Raw genomic sequence first — 24,906 nt, 5'->3', positions numbered from 1 at the left:
GTAATCGAAAAATGACTATCAATGATACATGTAATGTTCAAGGAAATTTAAGATAGTTAAGAATATTTTAACTTTGATTAAGAAAAAATCTTATTTAAGTAAATTTTTTGTACAGACGACCACTTCTGAACCGTATTGAAATTTAAAGCGGAGCAGAAAAATGTGTCAGTGGGAATCTTATATATGCACAGCAGACGACTTCTGACCTGGAATCTTGTATTTGCACAGCAGACGACTTCTGACCTGGAATCTTGTATTTGCACAGCAGACGACTTCTGACCTGGAATCATATATTTGCACAGCAGACGACTTCTGACCTGGTATCTTATATTTGTACAGCAGACGACTTCTGTCCTGAATTAAACTTAAAATATGCCCAGTTAATTAAACCTTGAAGGAGTCTATGCGAATATACCGACGAAATGCATCCGAGTTCCACCTGCCTAGTTTTTGGATCATGTTTTCGGAGTAACCTTAAGAGGCTGCATGTGTGACAGCACCAATTCTAAAACTATGACCCTTAAAATTGGTTAGGTCAAGGCCGATAAACTGGAGAGCGGTTTTTAAATGTGAGGTAACTGTTGAATACGAGATTGGTAAGCCATCCATGGTTTGGAATAGAGGCCCTGTCTTGTGGTTGAAAAACTGCAAGTAAGTAAATAAGGCCTGTACAGGACACTAGGCAGACTCAGGAATGGACTGAAGGGAAATAACTAAAGGATTGTGGTGTTTGTTAGTCTTATAATTCCTCATAATAATTTGAATGTTAGTCTTATAATCCCTCATAATAATTTGAACCCCTGATAAGACAGTGCCTTTGTATTCAAAGCTGATGTCAGGGCGCTGTAAAAGATGATGACCTACTTTTACTGACTTTGCTGTTATTTCCCCTAGTCTTAAGAATGCATGAAATGCTAGAAGGAAAAGGGCACGGAGCAAAATTCTAATGGAAAACTGGTTTACCGTATGTTCAAGAGCGTTTAACAATTGCTGTAAAATGTTAGCAGTAATGGGAAGACAGGTATCCTTTGTAGGACCCAATGATTGGCAACCCTTGAGAATTTTCTTGGTTACAAATGCCTGAGTAGGGTCAACAACATTCATTACTTTATGGACATAACTTATAGCTGATATGTGAGATACTATATACTACTGGCAGAATAATTGCTGGTAAACAAATAACCAATGAAATTGCATGTTTCAATAACTGAAACCGGGAATGTTATGTCAGTTTTCCAGGATAGTATTAGGCCCCAGCTACGACGAAATGCTGCAACTGATGATGTAGAAAGGGCAGCAGCCAGTAACTTCCTACAGGTTAGACTCAGATGCTCAACAGGTCTTTTGGAACTTCTGTCTGTTGAGGGTTCAAACGTGGAGCTATTCTGAAGGCTTCCTGTAATTTGAAACGTGAAAGATGATCTGCTAAAGTGTTTTTCTTACCAGCAATGTGTTTTGCCTTAAAGAAAATGTAATGAGTAAGAGATGTTAAAACTGGTCTTCGGATGAGTTTCATTAGTGTTTTTTCCTTACAAGACTGTTTGTTTATCGCATGAACCACAGCCAAATTATCAGACATGAATAAAATCTTTTTGTTTGACAAAATAGGACCCCAAACTTCTAGAGCCAGTACAATTGGGAAGAGCTCTTTAATAGCTATCTGATGTTCAGCTAAATTATTTGTTACCCCCAACCCAAAGCAAACCATTCAGTCCCCAAGACCGCAGCAAAGCCTATAGAACCAGAAGCATCTGTAAACAGAAGCTCTTTATCTGAGGAAGACCACAGATCTGGCAAGATGACCGATTTACCATTGAAATTGTCAACAAAGTAGGACCACATGCAAAGATCCGCTCTAGCTTCACAGTTAAAGCGAATGAAAAAGGAAGGCTCTCTAACTCGGCAGGTTAAATCTATAAGTCTACGCAAAAAGGCACGACCTGGGACGACCACTAAGCAAGCGAAATTGAGAAGACCTTTTAGTGATTGCAGCTCTTTCAGAGTAACTTTTTTCCTTTGCTTCGTATTATGCAACTGGTCTCGAATCTTAGCAAGTTTGGGTTCAGGTAACCTACATTCCATTGCAACTGAGTCAACCTCTATCCTATAGATTATCAGGCATGTGGTAGGGGAATGGGTTTTTTTCTGCTTTGAATGGAATACCTGTTTCCTTACACAGTTCAAGAAAGTTTTTTAAATCACTATGGCACCTATTAGAGTTTTTTGGTCCGATGAAAAAAAAATCATCTAGCATGTGTGACATAACTTATGTCCCAAACTTTTGACACATAGACCACTGTAGACTGCAGCTGAGAAATTCAAAAATTTGACAAGAGCTGCTTGCCCCCATAGGGAGACATTTGTCATAGTAGTAGCAACCCTGCCAAGAGAAACCTAACAGTCTGTAGTCCTCTGGGTGAATTGGTTTGATGCGAAATGCATCTTGTATGTCAGCCTTAGCCATTAGGGAACCCTCACCAAATTGTTTAACCAGGTCTGTGACAACATCTATGGAGTCATACTGAACAGTTGAGTTTTCTGGGGGTATTAGTGAATGAACTGAATTATTTTTAGGAAAAGAGAGATCATGTATGATTCTGAATTTGCCCGGATCAGCTTTTAGTACGACCCCTAGGGGAGATGATATAAAGGGTTCGAAAGGAGGGGATGTGAAGGGACCTGCAGTTCTATTATTTTTTATTCCATTGGTAATAAAGTCATCAATTACTGAATGATGTTCAATTGCACTTTAGAGATTTTTTGATAAGATAGAATTTGGGATACCTTGGCAACCTAAATGAATCCCATATGAGAACCCTTCTTTAATGATTTGAAGTTTCTTAGGATCATAACCCCCTAAAAATTTAATCAGTTTTTCTATTTTGACTGGTGTTGGTAAGTTTGTAGGTTGTCCCCTGAGGTTTTGATGATTCTGTGCACTTAGATTTGGGGTGGTTTCCCTTGCATTGTAAGCAAAGGTGTTTGAAGGGACAAGGGTCTCGGAGACAACGTTCTCCCTTGTTATAGCTAAAGCAGAAGTTTCCCTCGAAAGGGCTGGTTTTGAGCCTGTTTATTGTAAGTTTTAGGGAGGGTTGCTGCTTTTAATCTCAATTGTTGAATTGGATTTTGCCAAGGGACATTTACTGTTTCTTTGAGCTTCCGAAACTGTTCGTCATACAGTCTGAAAGCATTATCCCCATGCAAACGTTGTATTTCCCTAATCATGTGGCCATATTTGAGGAGGTGGGGAGCTTGTTGAGGGAACTTTTCAATGTAAACAGCTGCAAACACCAGGAATGCATCTGTCCATTGAGGAAGTGAAATAGGTGTTTTGTATTTTGGGCTTTGATGCAAGTTGATCACTCAAGTAGAAATTGTAAGAGAAATTGGTTCTTTAGCATTTAACAAATTTCTAAAATCTATGAACTCATTATTCCAAATTTTTGTTTTCGTTTTCTGAGATAATGAAGAGCCTAGTGGTAAACCATCATTGAGAATTACATTTACATTGTTTGGGCTTGCTTGCCTTGCTGGCTCACCTAGAAAAATTTGATCCACTATGGCACCAATGTTGGTGCTTGCTGAGGAAGATCCAGATGCCTGTGCTGTTGCTGTAGTGTGCACTGCTGTTGTAGGTTGGGTTGCAGTTGATGCTGGCGGTGAAGCTACCACAGACTCTGCATTAGGGACAGATGTTGAAGTTTGCTTGATGATTGCTGTGGCCAGCTTGTCGTAATCGATCGACGGTTGGCTGTCTTGGGAGGATCCACTTGCAGGGGCGTCTGTGTTATTTGTGGCTGTCGACGTCCTGCGTTGTTTCTTTGGCGCGGTCGTGGTGGATCCCCTGATTCCTCCTACTTCTCTTAGGTGGCATGATCCAGACCTAAGAACAGACTAACTTTAATTGGTTTAGGCATTACACAACACAGTTTGTGCACAATCAAGAATAATACCCTGGGGACCCGTGATAAGGCTACACAGGTTCCCAAATTACATTTAAGTATATATCATCCTGATAATCGTATTTTCAAGACAATAACCTATCTCAAATATAGATAGCTCTTGTTATTTTCTTGAAACATGAAAATTTAAATATATCTGCTTGAAAGAAAGGAGAAGCTGTAATGTAGCTGATCATGTAATGTCATATGGTATAATGCATGTCTGACATACTATGGTAACTGGTGTGAGCAAGAGACATTGCATATATAAATATTGTGTATATTTAAAGTGATGAAACTATCTCAATACGTATGATTCCGTGTTAATCAAGCGACATATAACATATACAAAATGGTATAAATTCCTAAACACGTATGGTCCCGTGTTTAGTCAATAATCCAGGTACAGCATGATGTAACCCACCAAACACGTATGGTCCCCGGCGTGATTAGTGAAATATTTCCATGTACAACACTTATACTTCTAAACCCGTAAGGTCCCGTGTTTAGAGAAATATTTCGATACAACATGATGCAACTACTTAAAGCAATATGAGCTGCAACTTTGATGTCGGAATTTTTTGTTGCAAAATTGTAAATAACTATTTCAATGACAGAAAAAATAACGTTAATAAACTTCTGTTGTTCATATTTGCGATGGAAGAACTATTTATAAGCTTCGATTGAATCAAAATTACATTATTGTCGTCCTGTACAATAATGATTTCTTATATAAAACTGTATATTGGATTGTATATAGAAGTTTATCTTCTGCTTAATTTTAGTCGAATTCAGCATAAAAGTTTAAGTTACATACAAATTTATCATAATAAAACATTTTAATAGCAAAATCATAATTGCAGCTCGTATTGCTTTAACACGTATGGGCCCGTGTTAACTTGAATATTCCAAATACCAAAAAATGCAACCAACTGAACAAGTATGGTCCCATGTTTAGTAAAACAATGTTGCAAACAACAATAATAAGCATAAGCTTACATTAACTTGTCATCAATAAACAGATAAAAGTTGCAGGGTTAATATTAAAGCATGTATTTTATCCTGCACGAGAATAGACCTTCACAAAGGTACCATTGAGCCTCAGTAATTTGTATTTGTCAAACGTATGGTCCCGCTCGACGACTACTGAGCTCTACAAATTATGAGATGATTCATGAACTTTGTTCAAGTTAACTGCATGTGTTTCATATTTTGTAACAAAGTATATTTATGTCAGACATGCATGACCTTTTTTTAAAAAAAACATCTATACTGGCCTGAGTTTTGAACTATAATGGAGGACTGCTGATCGGACACTCCTCCAAAATGTGTGCATCGGAGATGAGGTCACAACATGCACATTGGATGGACCATCTTTTAAATGCACCCCGTCCCGACGCAGGAAACTCAAGTCCTTCCAGAATCCTCTGTGGTGCAAGAAAAATTTCCCGGATTCATTGTCACAGCATTGCTTTAATTTCTGATTTATATATATAACATTAGCGTTAAAATCCGCACTAGAAGCCCAGGGTTGTCGGCGTTAAAGCTGTCCAATGATCACCAACTGAATTCCCACGCCATGGTGCAAGTAGCCTGCTAGAGAGATAATTTCCCGTGATATCTTGTCGACGTCTCCGCTTGCAATGTCATTTTCTCCCAATTGAATAAAACAGACGTGTTGTACAAACACAAACCGTAACATCACTGCAGAACTCGCTAAGTGGGCTATCCTTAGACCCCCTTGGGCACGCACTTCGATGTGAAAACGCTCAGCATCTAAATTTAAATTTCTCAAGTCCCTACTAGAATCCATATAGCGTTTTAGACGTGTTATAAATGAATGTCCAATTAAACAACAGTGGAGAAAATTTGGGCTGTCCATGTTGTGGCGGCTCATCTCCAAAATGGCGGTTCTCACCGGATCGCAAACTAAACACACAACGTGCAAAGAAACAAACTCACTGTTGTGCTACAATCCTAACAAAACTTCTTTCCTCCAAGGAATAGTTGTATTCCGACAAAGGACTTGTAATGCACGAGAAGATAAAATGAAGTTTAGTCCATAGAAATAGCGATCATTTTCGTTAAAATTTATGTGTGGCTTTTCCTTTCGTAAAATAATACAAAATGATACATGAGGTGAGGAGCCACGCTGATTGGCTAAAAAATCCAAACTGCGGTTTGGGTAAAGTTAGGTACACTGTACATAGCCGGGTTACAAAGAACTAGGTATCATATGAGTAAAACTAGAGGCATAATAAAATCAATAATATGACAAATATTGGATATATTAATTTGGGTTTGTCCGTGTTTACGAGAGTGCATTTATTGGGTATTTTTCATGCCAAGATTGTACTTATTGGGTACTTTTTGCTTATTGGGTATACCCAATAAGAAGTGTCGCTGAATATGCTTAAAACACCCTAATTGGGTATTTGCAGGTTAGTACCCAACAAAACTTGGACACGACGATTTGTCCAAAAAAGTGTCCAAAAAAGTTGCTTTCACGGACGCACCGTGTTTTGTGTTTCAGTTTTACATTCGGAACTCTAAATTCTCGAGAGTTCCGAAAATCAACTTCCGTTGATCCTGATCATAACAACGTTTGTTTTCATGGAAAAAAAATATGGCGACTAAGAAACACTTAATGTCAACAAGATTGTCTGATTGACAAGAGAAAAGGTAAGTTTATTCGATTAATATTTATCTATTGCTGGGTTCTTGTTTAAGGAAAATTGATTTTAATGTAATTTTGAAAACAATTGTGCACAAAATTAAAATAGATATATCGGAACAATTAATCCTAAGTTGCACTTGTATGTATTTTGAATTTTCTCTGTCTTTTTAACTCTCTTGAGGGCGAGAAGTATTTAGTAAATGATCGTATATTGTTAGATAATCTTTAATAAATCGAAAGTGTTAATTATTTAATTTTATATCATAACCAACTAAGTATGTTCTGACAATGTATATTGGAAAGGGAAATGAAAATTTTAACAATCGTGTGTTCATAAATCAGCTGTAAATTATCGGTTCATGTAGACAGTATTACAATCGCAAAGTGAGCTGAGATGATGATAAATGGGATAATTGACAACAACTAAATAATTGTATGTAAGTTTATCTCATCTGATATGTAAGAGATTCATTGTATTACTGAAAAACGTTCAGTCAAAACAGTGCTTCTTTCTGTCTTTGATTTTGAGTGTCTGCTTTATTTTGATTTTTTTTTAAAATTATTGTTTTTGGTATTTTTTTCAATTAATTTAAAACAATACTGAAATTGATATAGGGCTACTATAACTATTTCACATGATGGGTGTGTAATTAGCATCGCGCTACACCCGGGGCTTCCATTTTTGAGGATGGGGCTAGTGGTTTTCTGCACTGAGGAATCCCCTTGGGCTATTAGGAATTTTAAAATACACATGTAATGCATGAAAAGCACCACCGGTATTTTCACTCCTTTTTGCTATTAAATTCCCTATATGGAAATATTCCAGACAGCATGCTCCTATTATCCATAAATCTCCACAACTGCATTAAATTTGCAGTACTACCAGACTGATTTTCCTTAAAAACGATCTTTTTTTTCCTAATTTGAATTTCCCCCCTTTTCTTTGTTTAATATAGCAATATTTGCATGTACATATATGCCTCACAGATATCTCATTATTAAATTATATACATTTACTCAATCAGCTCAATGATAAGTGTCATGCAATTATGTTGCGCTTTTTTTTATTTAAAGCCATATATGGCGTAACTGATCAAAAAATATATTTTTGAAAAATACAAAATTAAGTAAAGAAATATAGTTAATACATTTAAATTAAAGCTTTTCATACAATTCGGAGCACGGAGAACACCTCGTTTCATCTAATAATACGATTTTATCTTCTCTGTAATGTGTTATTTAAATCTTTTGTATTTTCTTCCAAGTCGGAGAAAATTTTGAGAATCCAAATTAAATTTTGATATCTTTATAACGCAATTGACTTAGATTTTGTAATTTACGGAAAATTTCTATCTTTATCATGTTTATATAAATTAATGATACAAATAATAAGTTTTTATAATTTCAGTCTAATAATTTTCATTGTACATACGCCATATATGGCTTTAAATGATTCAAGATGAAAACAAAATGATTTTTGATTCGTTTTAATTAGACAAACTAGTGAATGACCAGAAAAGGAATATTTAAAATCTTTTTTTTTTCATTTTTTTAAATCATTAATTTATATATGATTAAATTTTACTAGCGAAAATTAAATTAAACTTTAATTTTAAAAAGAATCATCTGTAGTTAATACCCTGACTTTTTTCACGATGAACTTTTTTTCAATGTTACTTTTTAATTTTTGCCTCTATATTTGGGCTTGTCACTTTTTACTCGGGGATAGTAACTTTATTGCCACCAAGCTGTGGATTAGTACTTGATTTCCTTTATTGCACAGCGATGACTATGATTTAATAGCACAAAAAGCTAATGGGTTTACGTATGTGAATTTATATGATTAATGCTTACTTGTGATTTTAGGATAACTGGAGATAATGTTTCCTTTTTTTCCATTGATATTACATAAATATTTTCCTAAGTATTGTATTACAATAAATTGGTTTAGATTTTTTTTTATAAAAGTAATCAATAATTGCAATGGAAATTAAAACCATAATCATGTTCATTGAGGATTTTCAATATGTAACAGGTCAAACAGGAACTTCAATTGTGAACATTGCAGAGAACACACTCATCAGAAGATGACCCTCAGAAATAGGACAATTGTAAGTAATCAGTAAAATGATCAGGAATACTTCATGCCAACCATAAGATTTTTAGAGACATTTTCGCTTCTTAAATTAGAAGAAATAGAGGGAAAAACTTGTACATACTACATAACTACTAGGCAACCAACCTTTAACGGCAGGAAAGCTTTTGGTATGTGCAATACAGCTACATAAAACCTTTTTAGTATTCATGTTGAGTTTGAGAAAGTACCTTAGTATTTTTTCTAGTGTTTGCCAACATTTTCATGCACACTGTTTGCTTGTTTGTACTATCATTTTATTTTATATTCTTCAGATGCCCTTTACCTTTGCCAGTTTTGAATCATTTGAATTAAGGGCATCTGAGGGTTGGTTCCAGCACTTAATTAATTTTAAAGTAAATACCGTGGTACTATTCGGTCAAAGGTTATGTTAATACATGTATAACATATTGTTCTGATATAGGTGGCATACAGGAAAAGAAACAATACTAGATATCACTTCAAAGGAATAAAATAGCTTCATCTTGTAGGTGTATTTTATTTAAGGATCACTACTTCATGTCTGATGTGGTGAAAGTTATTCATATTCTGTTTGACTGTAATTTTTCATATTTTCAACTTCTATCCAACTTAGTCAATTTTAATTAAAGGAGTTTTCCACTTAAGTATAGTAGCGTGGTCCTTTTTTGCCCTTATTTTACAGAATATACATGAAGATGCGGTATTATTTTTAGTTTCATTGTGTAAAACAAAGTATTTCTAATTAACATTTTGTACAATCATTATTTATAACTTGGAATATCAAGAAATACAAGCCGATTTTCAACACCTACTGAACACACAAATTCCGGAACGTTTTCTTTCGAACAGAGTACGGTTCCTCTATTACATACAAATGAGCGGAGACATTTAAATTAGGTATTATATAAAGGAAGAACCGATGAATTGTAGCATGAGATAAGAAATAATAAACAATATACGATGGGTAATAATAATCTTCAATACGTTTGAATTTTATTTTGCATCATTCGTATTCTTCTTAACTTGGGGTAGGTAGGAGTCTTTTTTAGTTCTTGTGGTATTTTTGTCGGGGTTTTGAAAATCCCCCTAATCACAATAATTTTTAAAAAATCTATCATTGTTGAATAAAATGTCAAGATATTTTACCCACTACAATAATTTTCTTTTATATGATTGTTTGAAAAGCACAAGCGATTGCATAATAATTAACAGTAAATACAGACAGACATACACTACCATTCTTTTGTATTCTTTTGGGTGGGGGTTGGGGGGGGGGGCTGAGAAAAAGAAAACAAGAAACATGAATTTGATAAAGAAAAACGATTAATGTAAAATTAGCAGTTAAAAAGATACTCATTTTTTATTTGAAAAATTAAATTTCAACATTAATGTGTGTTATTCATATTGGAGCAGCGTAAAGGCATACAATTTATTTTGCTAAATTTATCTATGAAAATAATGTGCAAGTCATATGCTACCTGCCTGACATGTATATATATTTCTTAACTTTGTTTGTGCAATAATATATTTCTATGATTATAAATAAATGTAATTATATAAAATTTTATATGCATGCAGCTAAAAGCCTTACAAGTCCCAGAAAGCAGTCCCCAAATTTGATTTGGGACCACTTTCGAACTCTGTGGTGCATGGGACCGCAAATAGGCGGAGACATTTTTGAAAGCGCATAGTTGTGGAATGTAAACATTAGACATATGATTTTTTCGCTCATTGTGAATTGAAAGGTTCTGAGTGACATGAGAGATCCACCCCTTGTGTATTCTGAATTCATGGTTTTGCATTTAATTATTTAAAGCAAGATTTCTAATGTTAAGTAGAGATTATTTTAGTTAATTTATATTTTCAGGGACTGTATACTGACACAAATTAATGTGTATTTAGAATAAATAAAAAAAAATAAAGTTGATAAATAAGGAATTCAGCCTTTTATCAAAAATAAACTACAAGTTTATAGAAAAACAAAATAGCTTACATGTGGGCCTTTTTTAATGATTTAATGTTAATTGTAATACTCAAAATTTGCATTGGTACATCTAAAAATATTCATTACAATTAAATATAAAAGTGCTACACATTTTATAAGGACCACGCTAAAAAAAAGAGTATTCCATGTATAAATAAAACCCAACAATTTATTAAATGAACATGAATTCTTTGAACATAAAATTATGCTACCATTCTCCCGTGACATAAACTTGTGAATAATCATTGGGAAATTAATTAATTATCGGATCTTTTAATTAATAAACAAGTTATTAAAAGAATAGCATTATTCATTTTTTTAAAAAATGAAAATACACGGGAATTGTGATTATAAAATTCTGTTGTTGCTAGTGTTTACCTGGCCGATTAATGTTTATAAGATGGTATCAACACCCATTGCTTGAATCGCCTTTTTCGATATAATGTTATTTTGGTAAATTTAGACATCATTGAACATGCTGGTAAACATTGACCTAATTTCAATTTATTTAATGCGAAAAAAATGTTCTGTGCAAATGAAATGTGTTTAAATTTCTTTCGGGATTAATTAATTTTGAACATAAGTCGTTGAAAATTCTGGTGATGTACACTATAAATTCACAATATAAAACACTTAAAACTGAGTTTTATAGAACCCATTAACGATAATTAAATTGTCAAAAGTAAAAATAATCATTCGACTGAAAATTTAATACTTGGCAAAATTAATACAAATTTACCAAAAGCCTGCTACTTAAGACATTTTTAATACCTATAAAAATTGGCATATAATTCTAATGAATTTTGGTGGAAAATAATTAATTCACGTTTAATTTTCTGTATAAAAATAAATATCAACCATATAAGTGCACTTATTCCCAAGAATTTGATTAAATTTTCATGTTCAGTGTAATTCATATATGTACATGTATGTGAAATCTCATTTTTTATTATAATTATTTCAATTTTTAACGCGTACATGTGTGTTCATAAATGACCTTCGAGCACATGTAAGGATTCCTGAATCAATTTCTACTGCCTTTTATAGTTTAAAAATCGGTTTATTGGAAATCTCATTTATCCCTCCGCCCATTAAATTAATTTACTACTGCTCTCTGACATGTATATATATTTCTGCTAACCGCTTCTGGGACTTGTGGGACTTTACTGGGACCGCTGTATAAATTACAGTCCCAGAAATTTTTCCGAGTTTATATAAAATTTTATATGCATGCAGGTAGCATCCAAATACGTGACAAAAGTATAAAGTTGCTTTGAATATTGAAGTAGTCAGTATGCGAGTTTATTTGTTTAGACAGTGATTAAATGTGAAGAAATTATTACGTCTTCGGTATTTTCTGCTTATAATATTTTGTTTCTTTTTCGCAAGAAATTGATTAAATGTGTATTTATGTTCATCTACGCGTGTGCTTCAATTTTTACAATGAACAGGAATATTGCGATTTAAAACGTGCAAGAGAATTGCAAAATATCCCGGAATATCGTCAAAGTTTAACATATTAGTGATATTCATCGAAGTCTACAGAGACCTTTTTTTAATTTAAAAAAATGAAAGCTGGTGTCTGCACTTTTCAAATACGAGCTACCAGATTGTGTCGCTTTCTATAGTAAACACGCTTTCCAAAGGTATTCACCTGTGGCGGAATGGAATCACGTGACATATTATCTCTTCTTAGCAGGTCAACAAGAGGTTAATCCTATGTAAATGTACTCACCGAACAGATTCAAAATCATGATACTTTTTAGTAGAGGACATAGAGCGCAATGTTGTTCAACAAAGATATTTTCACACAATCTGTATAAATGTAATATACACATTATATTCTGATGTAGACTTTGAACAAATCGGCGCTCGATGTTCTTAGGTGGGTACCTGTCACAAATTTCTTTTGATATTCATGAAAATCAAAGGACCCCACCTTCAAAACACAGCTTCGCATGTTCTTTTTTGCAATTTAAACATTGGAGCATATACTACAGACATAAGAGAACTATGTAATTTACTTCTTAAGCTTTTTAATGAAAGTTTAAAATTTGACGAGATAATGGCTTATTGAGACTTCTTCTTTTGTGCAAAGCATACCCCAGGAAGGGGGGATGGAGTGTCAAGTGTGTCTCTGTCCCTATCAATATAATTTCAAAGCAGTTAGTAAGGTTTGGGTCAATTTTAAATCCTCTTTAGCAGAACCATTGGGCTAAAACAATACTAATATGAAAGCTTTATCATTAAGTTTAGAGATGTTTTTGAAGATTACGTACCCCTAATGTACTGATGGTGTTACATTAGAAGTCTTAAATTTGCAAGGATTAGGTGTATTATCTTTTTAAAATCTCCTTCTTAACAATCAGAAACTAACAAACTGTCTAATTAATATGCAACATCGTTTTGTGTGTTGAATGATGATTCCATTTTGATAAAATTATGGCAGATGGGGGGTAGCATGAAGATGCAGTTAGACATAGAAGAAACAAAAAAGAGTTGATAGAATTTAGTTTTTCTTCCATTTTATTTATCAATACATATTTCTGAATAAGAAATATACTTCTACTTCTTGGTTGGGTTTGATCAACATAAAGGGTGATCTTACTGTAGTCAAGAAAAACATGTTTTATACGGCAAAGAAATGCCTTTATCTAATTGCAGAATGAATAAAAAGGACAGAGGCAGATTTGAAGGAGATGCATGAAATGAGGAATATTTCAAAGATTGCCTGAGCATAACCACTGCTACTGGATAAACATATGGCAATATAAAAGAGCAGGGTCAATGGAGGTATCATACAGTATAGGCCATGAGAGACCCTGAAGAAGAAAGAATGGAAGAGAAACAAAAATAAAACCATTTTGACATTTATTGAAATATAGGATCAAAGCCTTACATGTAAAATTTGGGCATGTAATGACTTTTCTCTTGCTCTAAGACTTATAACAGTGATGATTTGATTTAACATCTTTATCCCGATTTGTCGAAAAGATTTGGACATAGTGCATCAATTATTTTAAAGTTTTGATACAACAAATTCATTCATTGTACTTGTAACTGAGTTTTCGGGTGCGACACTGTTTATTCGGCTTCAAAACTAAATTTGTGATTTCCAAACCAGATTAATGAGATACATGTAATATCTTTTATCATCGGTGACTATTAAATCCATTCTTTTACATCTCAGAAGTATTTTTATTATAGAAATTTTCCATATAATACAACACAATCTTAGCAACTGAAGGCAAATTTTATCAAGGGTGTGATCTATTTATCAATATGGTTTTCAGCATCTTGCTCTACCTGTAATGACTTGCTCCAAGTTCCAATATTTAAATTCAAATTTTGCAAACTTGGTTATAAAATTCTTTAAAAGCCAAATAGTTTAGGCACAAAATGCTTATATATTTCCTATCATTTGTAAAGTGTACACTGAATGAGATGTGGAGTGTTAGAATTAAAGTATTAAATATGTTTTGGACTTATGTATGCTTATGCAGATAAATTTGAATTCAACTAGGAAAGGTAAATGTCATACTTATTGGGTTTGCAGTCTAATGCAAGAGTATAAATATCCAAGACAAATTTGACAATTTTAATGAAGGGTATAAGTAACCCAAGAAGAATTGGACAAGTAAACATTACCTGTTGGGTTTTATTCTAATGTTGGGATGTAATATCCAAGACGAGTTGAACCAATGTCCAATACCTATTGGGTTTTCTTTCTTATGAAAAAATTTTGAGTAACCCAAGAAGAATGTCCAATAACTTTTAATTTATATACTATTGAAGGGATGAAGATATCCAAGAAGAATTGGACAGGTGTCCATTACATGTTGGGTAGTATTCTTATGAGGAGATTCTCAAGAAACCCAAGAATTAGACAAGTGTCCATTGCCTGTTGGGTGGGATGTAGATATCCAAGAGGAGTTGGACGGATGTCCATTACCTGTTGGGTGGTATTCTGATGAAACAATTCAAGAAACCCAAGAAGAATTGGACAAGTGTCCATTACCTGTTGGGTTGTATTTTGATGATGCAATTCAAGAAACCAAAGAATTAGACAAGTGTCCATTGCTTGTTGGGTGGGATGTTCATATCCAAGAGAAGTTGGACAGATGTCCATTACCTGTTGGGTGGTATTCTGATGAAACAATTCAAGAAACCCAAGAAGAATTGGACAAATGTCCATTACCTGTTGGGTGGTATGTAGATATCCAAGAGGAGTTGGACGGATGTCCATTACCTGTTGGGTGGTATTCTGATGAAACAATTCAAGAAACCCAAGAAGAATTGGACAAGTGTCCATTACCTGTTGGGTGAGATGTAGATATCCAAGAGGAGTTAGACAGGTGTCCATTACCTGTTGGGTTGTATTTTGATGATGCAATTCAAGAAACCAAAGAATTGGACAAGTATCCATTTCCTGTTGGGTGGGATGTAGATATCCAAGAGAAGTTGGACAGATGTCCATTACCTGTTGGGTGGTATTCTGATGAAACAATTCAAGAAACCCAAGAAGAATTGGACAAGCGTCCATTACCTGTTGGGTGGTATGTAGATATCCAAGAGGAGTTGGACAGGTGTCCATTACCTGTTGGTTTGTATTTTGATGATGCAATTCAAGAAATCAAAGAATTAGACAAGTGTCCATTGCTTGTTGGGTGGGATGTAGATATCTAAGAGGAGTTGGACAGATGTCATTACCTGTTGGGTGGTATTCTTATGAAACAATTCAAGAAACCCAAGAAGAATTGGACAAGTGTCCATTACCTGTTGGGTGGGATGTAGATATCCAAGAGGAGTTGGACAGATGTCCATTACCTGTTGGGTTGTATTTTGATGAGGAGATTCAAGAAACCCAAAAAGAATTGGACAAGTATCCATTTCCTGTTGGGTGGGATGTAGATATCCAAGAGGAGTTGGACATGTGTCCATTACCTGTTGGGTTGTATTTTGATGAGGAGATTCAAGAAACCCAAATAGAATTGGACAATGTACACATGTTCAATTGTTCTTGGGTAGTTTAATCCCTTCGTCAAAATACAACCCAACAGGTATTGGACACCTGTCCAATGCCTGTTGGATACCTTCATTCTGCCCAACATGTAATGGGCATTTGCTTATTATTAATTGGTCATGACTCAAAAAGGTTTCTCCTGAAATACTTATCTTTGTTATTCAAGAAAGGTTGAACAGAGTCTGAGATGTGTTGAGTTGTGTTTGCACAATTAAGTTTTTTTTTTTTTTTTTTGCACTTAGGTATTCATATATTTTAATATTAGATATTTTGAAATATACAGGTGTATATCCTTATTGCTAAGAACAAATTAGTTAGGTGTTACAATAAAAGAGCTATATCACAGAAATTGACAAAAATATGGGTTCAAAACCAAAGGTTTTCAGTCTTGTCTGAATTTACCAGCAAATATTAAATATATAATAAATTTGGAATGAATAAAAAACAATAAGAAAAAACCCAATAAAATACGGACACGAGGATTAATATCCAATAAGATTTGAACAGTAACTACCCAAATAATGCTCTCTCGTGTGTACACTTTTTTTGTATCCAATAAGCAGTATCCAATAGGACTTGGACTTGATGTACCCAATATATAACCAAATGTGTGTCCGTCCGTCTTTCTGTCTGTCTGTAACGCTTTCGTTTCCTCTCGAGAACCCTTTGAGCTTTTGAAATGAAATTTAGCATAGCAACTCCCTATGGACTAAAGAAGACCCCTATTGATTTTGAGGTCAAAAGGTCAAAGGTCAAGGTCATAAATAAGCAAATTCTGTCTGTGAAAACACTTTCGTTTCCACACGATATCTCTAGAACCATTTGAGCTATTGCAATGAAATTTTACATAACAACTCCCTGTGGCCTATTGAGGACCCCTATTGATTTTGAGGTCAAAAGGTCAAAGTTCAAGGTCGTAAATTTATACATTCTGTCTGTGTGTAATACTATCATTTCCGGGCGATATTTCAAGAAGATTTTGAGCTTATGCAATGTAATTTTATACCAAAACTCCCTAGGACGTCTCTCGCCCCTCTCAAAGTGCCCGCCCCGTTTGTTTTATTAGTATTTATAGTATTAATTGTCGCTATTTTTAGCGCAGGGGCATGAGGAGAGTTATTGCGTATCAAACAGGTTCTCGGCGGACTTTATGTTCTTATTACATCTATAAGAACTGTTTAATAAAGGCTAAATAAATCAAACACCATGGATTATGTAAAATTTTGAGAATACCGAACATGAAAAACATGAATATATACATGCATGTGACTTCAGTTCTGCCTATACTTCACGCCGCGTTAAGCGATTCCTCGGTCTAGTGGTTATGTCTCTCGCTTCAAATGTGAGAGGACACGGGATCGAATCTCGGTCGATCCTTTCTTTTTTTCTTTTTTAAATACTTTTTTTTTACTAAATGATAGTATTCAGCATGTGAAATGAAAAATTTATGAGGTTATAAAATCATCATTATAGTGTGATAAATATTCCATATAAAAAAATCTTCTATACACATAATAAAGAATAAGCAATCAAATCTTTATATGCATATTGACATACATGTATTTTATTTCCTTCAGTATACATGTATACATTTAATAATTCTACAAATTCAGTCAGGGGGGCCGACTTTTTCCCTAAGCGGGGGACACGAATTCTCTGAATTAGCTTGTTCTTTTAGAAAGAGTATCTTTTAAAAACTAACAAGCTTTGCAGCGTCTAAATTGAGTAATGAACTTTTTAAAATTTTGAACCGAAATTCAGTTAAAAATAAACATAATCTGTGTAGATTACACATTACAACTATTATTTTGCTTTTAATTGAAAAGCATGTTTGATAAACATCACCATTTGAATGTCCATAGGAGGTTGACTTTAATTTGGTTTTTTAATTTTTTTTTTTATTCAAAATATTACAAGTAGACACGGGAATGGCAATGGAGTCAGTAAATTAAAAAGCGATATTTTTTTGGTTCAATAATTATTAATGTTTCAGGTGTATATATAAGAAATTATGGTTTCAACTGTTTTCATTTATAATTTTTAGACCATTTATCAATTTTTGATAAACATCACCATTTGAATGTCCATAGCGATATCTTTATGAAAATTCTTTTAACACATCGCTAATTCTTTCATGTAGAATACCTTTCATCTTTTTGTCCCCCGCTTGAAAAGTGGGGGATATTAATTTGGGTTTGTCCGTCCGTCCGTCCGTCCGTCCGTCCGTCTTTCTGTCTGTCTGTAACGCTTTCGTTTCCACACGATATCTCGAGAACCCTTTGAGCTTTTGCAATGAAATTTAGCATAGCAACTTCCTATGCACAAAAGAAGACCCCTATTGATTTTGAGGTCAAAATGTCAAAGGTCAAGGTCATAAATAAGCAAATTCTGTCTGTTAAAACACTTTCGTTTCCACACGATATCTCTGGAACCATTTGAGCTATTGCAATGAAATTTTACATAATAACTCCCTGTGGCCTAATAAAGACCCCTATTGATTTTGAGGTCAAAAGGTCAAAGTTCAAGGTCGTAAATTTATACATTCTGTCTGTGTGTAACACTATCATTTCCGGGCGATATTTCAAGAAGATTTTGAGCTTATGCAATGTAATTTTATACCAAAACTCCCTAGGACGTCTCTCGCCCCTCTCAAAGTGCCCCGTCCCGTTTGTTTTATTAGTATTTATAGTATTACTTGTCGCTATTTTTAGCGCAGGGGCATGAAGAGAGTTATTGCGTATAAAACAGGTTCTCAGCGGACTTTATGTTCTTATTACGTCTATTAGAACTGTTTAATAAAGGCTAAATAAATCAAACACCATGGATTGTGTAAAATTTTGAGAATACCGAACATGAAAACATGAATATATATGTATGTGACTTCAGTTCTGCATATACTTCACACCTTGTAAAGCGACACCGTGGTGTAGTGGTTATGTCTCTCGCTTCAAATGTGAGAGGTCGCGGGATCGATTCTCGGTCGATCCTTTCTTTTTTTTTATTTTTTAAATACCTTTTTTTTTTTTTTTTACTAAATGATAGTATTCAGCATGTGAAAATGAAAAATTTATGAGGTTATAAAATCATCATTACAGTGTGATAAATAATCCATATAAAAAAATCTTCTATACACATAATAAAGAATAAGCAATCAAATCTTTATATGCATATTGACATACATGTATTTTATTTGCTTCAGTATACATGTATACATTTAATAATTCTACAAATTCAGTCAGGGGGAGCCGACTTTTTCCCTAAGCGGGGGACACGAATTCTCTGAATTAGCTTGTTAATTTTATTTTTTGTTAATCCCCAAATGCCTTAAATTTTGTTTGTACACGTTCCTTCAATTGATTTGAATTCTTTTGAATGATTCACTGTTTTGTGCACACATCATTCGTCAACTAGAAAATTGTAAGCAGACCAGCAATCTGAATGAATTCACAGACTTGATCTTTAAGAAAGAAGGTATTAATGTGTCCTTATTTCTTCTCTCTGCAACATGAAAAATAACTTTTCTTGTCCCCTTCTAAACCATTCCAAAGACCCAAGTATCTTGTCTACCAGTTCCTCTGTTACATTTTCTTTTTTTACCATAAAGGCTTTCCTCTATTTCAATAACACCTAAACTTTCTCCTAAAATAATAGCATTTTTTTCAGGAAATCCATTGTCAAAGATCTTAATTCGTCATACCATTCTATGGCTGTTTCATGGTTGATGTCCATTAATTTTTCGACTTTGTAGATTTGAAAATCCATGCCAAAATAATAAATTAATTCTGCAAGCTTTTTAAACGGTATCTTGGAATTCTGTTGAAGTAATATAAAATATACATTTAAAATGTTTTATGGATTTCTTTTAACTATTTGAATTAAATGAAATAGTTTACCAATTTTTTGTATGTTTATAAGTAAAAATAATAATATAAAAATATTATCGTTACCTTCAATATGGAATTTTCCGTATTGAGCATGTTGATAGACAAATGATACATTTCCATTGTTTCTTGTCCGATATGTCTTTGCGGCATATTAAATTCAACTCTGAATAACACATATCGCAAATAATCCTATTCATCAAAATATTTTTCGTCATCAAGTAGAAAATTAATTAATTTTTATCTGAAGTAAATCTGTAAAAATCAATTGCTTAAGGTGATCTTAAAAAGTTTTCGTTCATTTCCCCAGGTACTATGCAAGATGTGTTGAGGAAAGGGTGATTCGTCAACTTTAGTCACAGGGCAGAGGGGATTTGATAAAACATCAATTTTTTGTTGTCTGTTTATACAACCGCAACCAATGATGTAGGAACTTGTGTGTCTGGGAGGGGATGACGGGTTTCATTGACCGTTTCCTGTTTTTCGTGGCCAGGCCCGTATTCCATCCGTCATCGGTTACAAAATATTTCCTTCCAAAACTTAAGGAAACAGGACTACTTGATGTGGTAGAAATTATGACAAACATTTATGAGGATTATATTAAAGGATTTCTATACACTTTATCAAAGAAGGCAGAGCAAACCTTCGAGGCACTTACTGATTCATACGCCGAATTTATGAAGATATATTTTATAATTATATAGCAAAAAAAGAAATATGTCAGAAAGCGTTATTACACGCACATGTGTGAAATATTAAGTTAAAAGTTAAAGATTTAATTAATTTAAGGAATAAAGAAAATATTTGCTATTTGAAATGGTAGCTTTTTATGATAATATGGGCATATATTTACATTTGCAAATGTTTTCCTTTATATAATACTACTGCAAGGAATGCGTATCTATAACTGTATAAATACAGGTATGGGGTCAAGAGGTCATAGATGTGCGTTTGGATAATCGTTTGACGTAATTTCTCAATGACGTCATAAAGGGTCGACGCGCGTTCAGTAAATTACAAACATGCCGTTGGGTTTGAAAAATAATGCATTTCACACGTTAAAAGTCACAATGATGCAAATATGAAGCATGAATTAGTCACAAATGTAAATATAAGTAATAAGGTATCATTTTAAAACATCTATCGGGCTATAAATACGGGTCGGTACGAGATTCGGGCTTTATGGAATTTAATCTCGTGACCGACCCGTATTTATCACAGGATGAAAATCCACCATTCAGTCGACTGAATGGTGGCTGAATGGCCACTGAATGGTCACTGAAAGGTCACTGAAAAGACCCTTTCCCGTGACCTTTCCGTGATCATTCAGTTACCATTCAGTCGACTGAATGGCACATGCATTTCAGTGACCTTTCCGTGATCATTCAGTTGAATCTTTTTATTGAATAATCGGCTTATTTTTTTACCTAAAAATTTAATTTCACTTTTTCCTGGTATAAAAGCATTAAATGTATCTAATTCCGAATAAAAAAAATAGGAAAAAAATTATTGCAAGAAACAAAAATTGCTCCCATGCCCAGAATCGAACCCTGGTCTCCTGCTTAAGTGTCCGCGACCTTATCAATTACGCTACGACGTCTTGCTGATAATTGAGGATTTAAAATCAAGTAATTTATAGAAATCGATGGAACAATCAGTTCACCTGTTGTATCGAGATGTTGACAATTATCAGAGACGGGCACCTGTTTGTGTGTCAAAGATTTAAGATCGTTGTAAATTCTTTATCTAGAAACTTAGTAGAATGATTTTATTTTGATTAAAGAAATATCATTTAGAAAGCTAAAATCTCCTATATATTTATTTCTACAAGAGGCATGTATAAACAAATTATTTATTCTTGTAATTAAAAATGAATTTCAAATAATGACTTTCAAAAACTAAATATCCTGCAGTTTTCAAAATGACATATGATAATTAAGAAACAAAATTGATCAGTAATACTTGCGATCTTCCAGAAATGGTTTAAATAATATAAATTCTGTCTCATCAATCAAAACTATATATTTCCATGAAAAAATACACGTATAAACACCATAGAATGTTATGCATTTATTTGAATTTTGAATCGGTTATCGGATCATCATTTTTTTATCACTTGGAGAATTTTTGTTTTCTAAATGTAACTAGAAAATTAAAAATCATTTTGAATCAGTTTCACATATTTTATAAAATTATAATAATTACTTAGACATATTTTAAAGTACCCGAATTTGATCATGATAAGTAAAAAAACACAATTAAGATTGAATAATAAATCTTTATTCAAAATATTGCTTCCTTGTTAAGGAAAAATATCTGATTATAAAATAATATAATACGCTAGTGACAAAATTGCTAAATTGAGACTTAAATATCACTGAAAGGTGGCGGAAAGGTCACTGAAAGACGACAGAAAGGTCACTGAAAGTCGACAGAAAGGTCATTGAAAGACGACTTAAAGGTCACTGAAAGTTGACGGAAAGGTCACTGAAAGTTGATGGAAAGGCCACTGAAAGTTGACGGAAATGTGTCCGCTGAATGGTGACTGAAAGGTATCTGAAATGTGACTGAAAGGCAACTGAAAGGTCACTGAAATGTATGTGCCATTCAGTGGCTGAATGGCCACTGAAAAGTTACTGAAAGCCGCCTTTCAGTTTTAACTGAAAGGTCTTGTTTCTTCCTGTGTATATCCCGATAGATGTTTTAAAATGATACCTTATTTCTTAAATATCTCAGATTTTCAAGATAATATTGTTTCAATTTTAGGTGAATACAATTAATGTATTTATTTCAATTTTTTTTTTTTTTTTTTTTTTTTTTTTTGAATTTCGTTATTTCTATTATGACGTCACAATAGAAAATTGCCACTCTCGTTCATACTCATTTAAAATTTTTTAGGCAATTGAAATTCTTTTGACAAAATAAATACAATAGATGTATCTATTTCTTTTAAACATTTTGTTTTTAAATTTACATTTGTTCGTATTTTGAATAGAAAATTCATTCAAAAATAATGGAAAATACACATTGCACTAGAAAACCAAAGGCCGTCTCCAACACCACCAGAAATACAAAGTGTAACACTGAAACAGGCCATGATGCTGTATAATGTTATTACTCAACAGAAATCTCTATTCATGCATGTTAATGTTTTTTAAATGAGGTTTAAATAATATGTATATTTATGTAAAATGACATTAAAATAAAATTTAAGTTTTAGGCTGTTGAATCGTGTGAAAAGGAGAATGCACAATTCAGGATCAGACCATCAATGACCTTCAGGGATCGGTGCTTAGATTTTTGTTTATTACAAATTCACCATGTATTTCTGTGAGATACTTGCAGAATCATCTGAAAGGTTCATTGGTTCAGATTATTAAAAGTCAGTAATGATTTGAGAAATTAAGTTCAAGTAAGTGCTTTAAATAGAAAAAAAAGGTAATAAAAGTATAATTTAATTTTTAATTTAGGTACCGGTGTATTGCTTTTATATGTTTTTTTTAATGTTGAAATTAATTTTTGTTGAATTGGAATTTATTGAAAAAAGGGGATTCGGAAAATTGAAAACGATAAGAACAAAACATGGAGTCCGAGATCTGTTCTACAAGCTGAACCCTTCATGTATTGACGAAGAAGTCGGTGATTACCAAAAGATGATAAAAACTGTTTCTGTTAGCTTAGAAAGCTACGCTGGTGCATTTGAGGACATGAGTAGCGTTTCTGAGGACTTAAAAATGTTGATGATTCAGCATCACCCTCAAGCTGAACTTAATGAATCTGTTTGGTGATGTAATTTGTAGTTGAGTTTTGTAAAAGAAAAAAAAAACAATGTATTCAACAATAGACCATGAAAATACAGTAAAAGTATATCATTTAGGTAGTTAGTAAGATTCAAGTTCCCACAGAACCGGAACTGTATTTCGGGAAATAGTCTTGGCCGAGGGGAAATGGAATATTGCTAATTCCATCAATGATATGATTTTTAAATGTTTTATTGTAACGAAAAAAAATTAAATTGTAAAGATCACCTTTTAAAAGAAAAAAAATAGATTCATTTACAGTTAAGTAATCATTATTCTCATAATTGAATAAAAGCACAATTTGTATGTTTTTTGCAAAACTAGAGGATTACGGATAACTGCGTATGAAAATGACTAAATTTCAACGGAGTATCTAAGTTAAAATTCTTGTAGCTATCTACTGATGTGACGACATGTTTACATGTAGATGTTGACCTGCTGACCTGTCGACTTGCTTACCCGTTGACCTGCTTACTAGTTGACCTGCTGACCATCAGATTCAGCTATCCTGTGGACCTGTTTACCTGTCGACCTGCTTACCCATATATATTGTTATTTTAAAACTTAATGAAGATGTATATTATATAGATATTATTAATAAATAATGTAAATAAAATATTAATAATTTTATGGACTTTGCCCTTGCCTATTTACTCATTCTGTGAAGAATGAAAATCTGCAAGAACTAATTTTTAAAAATTAAATTTTTAAATGTATGATCATAAAATGTTACTTTTGCTCTGACAAAAAAGGAAATTTAATTTAACGTTTCTAAATATAATGCATCTCTTGAAGCTATGAGCTATGACCACTAATCCTGTAATTATTCTTGCAGCATTAAGCTATAACTTTTCTAGTTTCTCAACATTTTTTTCGTAACAACCATCCAAAACTACGGAATGATGTTCAAGAAGGGGTTTAATAAGAGTTGAATTCATTTTAGATGGTGTGTTTCTACCAATATTGTACTTCTTTTTAGGAGGCCTACACTTTCTGTTCGGACCAATTGTGATTTTGGCGCAATAGTAGTCCTTAATGTTTATTAGAGGCTATACATCCTAATATATTCCGTTTCAATTGTAATAAAGGAAGATAGTAATTAAATGTAATTGTAAAGAAAAATGCTTTTCTTCAGACTTATTAAGCAACAAACAGACACATAGTATATTACAGATTTAAGTATCTTGTGGTTTATTAAATCAGGATTTGCGTTCTTACATGTAACAGGAAGTATTGAAATTTTATGAGAAGGATATGGAGATAACGAACAGTATTCAATCTCAACGTCCATTAAACAATATACAAAATAAGAGCAAAAGAATAATTTCTTGCTCAGTAATTAATAGATCACTTAGTGTAAACAATATACAGTTGTTAACTGGGATAGAGGGAAACATTCCATCGTTGAAACCGTAGTTTAAGCTGTTGCCCAAAGCTTGAGGCCGCGGGCAACAGCTTGCACTCCGGTCAAAAATATCGCCTGT

The 24,906-nt window shown here is 33.3% G+C and overlaps 1 long non-coding RNA gene across 1 annotated transcript; it reads left to right on the top strand.

Moving 5' to 3' along the window:
- The first annotated feature begins 6,318 nt into the window (after positions 1-6,318).
- Positions 6,319-13,830, top strand: LOC134233688 (uncharacterized). Its single transcript, XR_009985046.1, has 3 exons — positions 6,319-6,623; positions 8,654-8,729; positions 13,383-13,830. It is a non-coding gene; the product is annotated as an uncharacterized LOC134233688 (long non-coding RNA).
- Positions 13,831-24,906: the final 11,076 nt, after the last annotated feature.

Source organism: Saccostrea cucullata, unplaced genomic scaffold (assembly GCF_032062105.1).
Source record: "Saccostrea cucullata isolate Sc308-1 unplaced genomic scaffold, CSIRO_AGI_Scuc_v1 ctg12761, whole genome shotgun sequence".
Classification (NCBI taxonomy): domain Eukaryota; kingdom Metazoa; phylum Mollusca; class Bivalvia; order Ostreida; family Ostreidae; genus Saccostrea; species Saccostrea cuccullata.
This window is presented reverse-complemented; position numbering and strand designations above follow the sequence as displayed.